The sequence below is a fragment of the Rhipicephalus microplus genome, unplaced genomic scaffold (genome assembly GCF_043290135.1).
Source record: "Rhipicephalus microplus isolate Deutch F79 unplaced genomic scaffold, USDA_Rmic scaffold_49, whole genome shotgun sequence".
Classification (NCBI taxonomy): domain Eukaryota; kingdom Metazoa; phylum Arthropoda; class Arachnida; order Ixodida; family Ixodidae; genus Rhipicephalus; species Rhipicephalus microplus.
Genome location: NW_027464622.1, coordinates 1,438,980 through 1,444,476, shown reverse-complemented (window position 1 = coordinate 1,444,476; position 5,497 = coordinate 1,438,980). Strand labels below are relative to the sequence as shown.

Sequence of the window (5,497 nt, the reverse complement as noted above, 5' to 3'; positions counted from 1 at the left end):
CATCAATAGCCGCTCGACTTTTACGCGTCTGTACACTGATTGAACTATTTGTAACACGAATCTTACAACAAATAAGCAACGTTTGCAGTTGCTTTTTGTTTTGTCCTGGCTTTTTCAGGTATGATTCGTGTTGCACGCTCATATAACCGACCATGGAGAAGCAAAAAAAAAAGAAAGAGCTTGCTTGTATGGGTTTATTATACAGCTGTTCCGGGTAGGTGAATGCTTAGGAACTGGGAGCGTGTTTTGCGCAGCACTTCCCATGTTTCTCCGATTCATTGCTTTTGCTTTCAGCGATTTAACATTCAATTGGTAGCCTTCGGCCGTGTAACTTAAATGCATGCTCCTAGGCATGTGTTGCTGTACTGGGGCCAGAAATCAACGGCTGTTCTTCGTAATCTGTGCATTGTACATTGTGCTCGCTACCCAACGTGTGTTTGCTGGCCAGCCACGCATTCCGGCACTAGAAACTGGCCAGTGCCGCAGGACTTGTCGACAGCTTGCCAGCTTGAGCGCTGTGCAGCGCAGTAGGGGACGTGGGGACGCGAGTTTGAACACCAATGTGCTTGAATTGGCCATTCAATACAGATACTGACGCATGAAGTTCACTGCCTATTTCTATTTTATTTTCAATCTGCACTCACCAATCGTATGAACGCAGTGAAAGAGGACGGCGCCCCTCCCTATAGGTGGAGCAAATATGGAGTAGATCCATCTTCAAATCTGTGAGCATTTCTTGTGGCGTGCTTTGCAGGTATGGTTTCAAAGACAAAAGAAATAACCCGTTAGCGTCCATCGGCTTGTGAGCCACAATGACGTTGCGCACTGCGTTCAGTTCGTCGTCGACAGCTTCCAATTCTCTTTTTCGCTGCCGCTTTGACCTTTGTTGTGGCGTCGATGAAACTTCCTCACTTTCTCTTGGGCAGCTGGCAGCCTGTAATGGATTGGAAAGTGGTGGATTGGAAGGCGGTGGATTGCAGGGACGCGGAAGGTGTGGTGGCGGATTAGGTGGTGTTGTAACCCGTTCTGGTACGCTAGGTTCTTGGAATATAAGTTCAAACGGATTTCTTGTGGCGGGGCAGTTATCGACATCTGAACCATTCCGGAAAGCTTGCGATGGGAGGTCGAGTGGCTCCACAGGCAAGGATGTCGGAACCGCTGTTTCCTCGCTGTCATCCATGTTACTGATGCTCCTGAAAGCAATGTATAATTCAGTAAATAAATGACTATACATTACAAAGACGACAGCAAGCATACGAGTACTATGTTACATTGGCTATTTGAAACTCGTGCCCCGCCGCGGTGGTCTAGTGGCTAAGGTACTCGGCTACTGACCCGCAGGTCGCGGGTTCGAATCCCGACTGCGGCGGCTGCATTTCCGATGGAGGCGGAAATGTTGTAGGCCCGTGTGCTCAGATTTGGGCGCACGTTAAAGAACCCCAGGTGGTCGAAATTTCCGGAGCCCTTCACTACGGCGTCTCTCATAATCATATGGTGGTTTTGGGACGTTAAACCCCACATATCAATCAATCAATATTTGAAACTCGTGCCTAATATTGCCACCTGATATTTACAATTACGTCACGTACCGCCTAGGTTCCAATACGTCTCTGAGGAAAGTCATCTGTTCAGTGTGTGGCCAATATGCTGTCTTCGATGGAGCTGCAGCACCGCTCTTTTTGATTTTTTTTCTCTTCTTTTATTTTTTTCCTGAATGTGTCCTTGAGGTTCTTCCAACGTGCTTGAAGTTCGTCTGCTGTCACTGAATAAGGAAAATTTCACATTAGAGCAAATATTTTAGAATAATATATGCCTGGCACATCTATTTTGAAACTATAAGTTAAAAAAATAAATCTTTACATGAACAACGTGTACGAAAAGAAAATGTTCACGAATGGTAGAGAAATAATCCCATGTGACATGTGACGCATCTCGTTCCTAAATTTTATAAAAGCAAATGGGAACGTGTGTGAGCATTCAAAATGATGAATTGATGGACTTTAGTGCCACCCCATAGCTCCATGCTTGGTTCTTCAGTTATGCACACACGCACACATGGTCGTATACACGCAAAAAGGCATTGTTTACTTACCAGATTCATCGACTTCTTTAAGAATCTCGGCAACTTCTTCCCAGAGGATCATCTTCTTCTGCTTATTCCGGAAATGTTTACTCTTTACGTCCCAAAGAATAGGTCGTTTAGCAACTTCTGCAATCAACAACTCATTGAAAGTAGCGCGAGACATTTGTGGGCTGGGGAGAGGACGGATGTCGTCTGCTACTCAGTCGGAGCGAGTTGTTCTGTGGAACCAGTTCCTCGCAGCGCGCGCATCAACTTCTCGACTCCACCCCCGTCATCACGTGTCAAACGACGTCACTGGTCGCTCTGCCTCTTGTGCCGCTAGCGATTTTTTCCAACTCGGGCGAATTTCACAAGGGCGTCTAGTCGCCGCGGTAAAAACCTGTTTTAGCCTTGCGCGGCGGCTGTCGCTCCGCTCTTGGACCAAAATCGCTCGCATGTGAAACAGGCTTTACGATGGCATTTCACGGTTACTGTAAAATTGCTGCTAAGTTGTCTTGGTTCTGCATGAACTTTGCTAATTTGCGCATGCAGCTTCTCCAGTCGCATATGTGACAATGCTTCAGGCATGTTTACGCACCGCTCTTGACTTCTGCCTTTTTCTTCTTCCGGCAAAAACTCATCAGGTGTTTCAGCTGAGAAGCCATTAGACGAAGACAGCATATCTCTGAGGCGTCTGAAGCAGTTCTGGCAGACGTGGTCGTTGTTATGTGCATGGCGGGCAGCTTTCGGCAAAAGCTTCAGAAGGGCAAACAGGCCGATGTCTTCGACCTTGCGGAAGTTTCTTTGATAAGGTATTTTCTTTTTATGCAACATGAGGTAATCTGAACAAAAAACTCTATCCCGGCTGAAGTGGTAAGCGATCGCCACGCTCCTTGAGGCTCAAATTACTGGCAATGCAACTATGCGTGAAACCAGCCGCACGAAAGTGATCTATCTGTCGTCTGTTCCTATGTCTCTCACCTTTAATGAGAGCAGTCGTAAAACAGCGTGCGCAAGTATCCGCAGTGCGAATGCAAAACTGAAGTATAGTATATTAAAATGAATTTACAATGTTTTGGCGATAAAATTACGGGAGGCGTAACCTTTGTCCCTACTTTGAACCATATGACCTAAAGCATTGCCTCCGAGATGCGGCACACAACAATTCAACTGTACAGCAGACGATGGATGACAACTTGCCCTAAAGCGTGTTCTTCAGTCTAATGCGGCAGTCTTCGTGCCCCAAATGATAAAAATTTGTTATGAATCGTTTATGAACTCATTCAACATTCAATTCTCTTACCCAACGTGTTGTTGTGTGCTCAGATTTGGGTGCACGTTAAAGAACCCCAGGTGGTCAAAATTTCCGGAGCCCTCCACTACGGCGTCTCTCATAATCATATGGTGGTTTTGGGACGTTAAACCTCACATATCAATCAACCCAACGTGTTGCAAACACATGGCCATCACAGCAGCTCCATCTGTGTGTCAGTAATGGAGAGGCACCACATATTAGAAGTCTCAGTGCTCTATGTATAAGAGTGAATTATGAATCGTTTATGAACTCATTAAACATTCAATTCTCTTACCCAACGTGTTGCAAACACATGGCCATCACAGCAGCTCCATCTGTGTGTCAGTAATAGAGAGGCACCACATATTAGAAGTCTCAGTGCTCTATGTATAAGAGTGAATTCAGATACTGTAGAATATCATGTTCAAAATAGTTACTCCTATCTGCTAAAGCAGCCTTTCTTCACCAAACGCGGTCACGTTTACTCGCGTTTGAAGCTCATTGCCCCTTTTCCGTTCCAATTTCTCGATTTCTCAACTTATCAGCGCATTCTCGAAAAGCTCCGATTTGTACCACGAATATTGTCGCTAAAAACAAAATAATGCCTTATGTTTTTTCTATATTACTGTATGAGGGCCTTCGGTTGTCTATTTACGAGATTTTAGGAAAAATCAAAGATGGGGTTTTTTTATTATTCAAATTTCAGTGGAGTACACTTTTGCGAATATGAGAACATTGAGGCAATATATAAAAATATACATTGGCCCTATGGCAGCAATAATTTATGTGCCTAATGAACACACTATATCCTTAAAACGCGTCAAGTTTTAAAACGCTGCTTGCATTACTTTCGAAGAAAAAAAATGAGGAATACGTAACTTATTTTAAACTGTCGCAAAATTAGACATATTTAAAAGCTATTTTCTTAAGATCTACAAACTTGAAACCGTATGAAATAATTCTTCATTATACATGCAATTCAGGTAAAAAATATCTTCCTTGAAACAAAAATATTTGTCTTTTTATAGCATCTGCAATTTTCGAAAATGACAGGTGACGAAATTGGTGCCTCCGTGTTGGTGAAGTTTGATATTTTTTTCTCGTAAGTTATGCCGTTAATCATAAAACGAAGTTGACTTTCGGGCTACCTGGTGAGAGGTGCACGAAATATAAAATACTCAATGAAATCTAAAAGAACTTTTGGACCCATGTCGTTCTCTCCTGGAATCACCCATCTATTTTTTAACAGAGTATGACGAGAGTTAGCATGCTTACTCAGTTCAATCTCCCGATTCCAGAAATGCAGTTATTTTTTCTACAGCTTTATTAGTTCATTAAATAAACAAGGTAATCTCTGCTGTTCTTACCACAATAGAAAAATAATCATCAGTCAAAAGTTTACAAATGACATAGGGATTAACAGTAAGCACTTTTTTTATTGGGTCATTATTTCTTAACTTATAGTACACTAAACTTCATACCTCTGAATGTGGCCATGGTGTGGCCACACAAAATACCAATTTGAAAAACTTGCATTAAGAGAAATTAAAATCAGGCTTCCTATGTTGTGTGCTCCAAACATATAGCTTCATTCTGCAAAAAGAACTATTCTGCTATCTGTAATAGTTTCCAATATATTGCAGGAATCGTCGTGCAGGGTTTACAATATTGTCATTTTGAGAAAATCAAGAAAACAAAGAATCCAAACATCTTTAACTGTAAAAATGTATGTACTTAGTATTACATAGTCATTAACATATATATAGATACTAGGAAGCCTAAGGAGTGCAACGCTGCAAGCTGACGAAAAATTGACCAAGTACTTCTCGAATTACAGCAAAAAAGAGGTCATTGCACGTAAGCGAGAACAAAAAATTTTATAATAATTTTTTTACAATCAGCTCTCAGCGTTGTTTTTTATGCACATTTAGCTACATTGTGCAAAGATAATTATAGCTCTAGCGTTCCTAGGTTCACTTTTACAAAACAAGCAAACAAGGTAAGCGCTCAAAACCTGTGTTTCGAGAAAAATGCTGTTAAAATATTATTTCGCCGTTTCGAGACAAAAAAAACATGGCACACATACTTTTAGTTAGTTAATATGCACCAGGCATGTAATTGGACTGATTGTTTGCATGAGC

The 5,497-nt window shown here is 42.1% G+C and overlaps 1 long non-coding RNA gene across 1 annotated transcript; it reads right to left on the bottom strand.

The window, feature by feature from the left end:
- Positions 1 to 604: 604 nt before the first annotated feature.
- LOC119165673 (uncharacterized) lies at positions 605 to 2,524 on the bottom strand. The gene is made up of 2 exons (XR_012889320.1): positions 2,093 to 2,524; positions 605 to 1,193 (listed from the first exon to the last, which is right to left on the bottom strand). It is a non-coding gene; the product is annotated as an uncharacterized LOC119165673 (long non-coding RNA).
- Between the last annotated feature and the right edge of the window lie 2,973 nt (positions 2,525 to 5,497).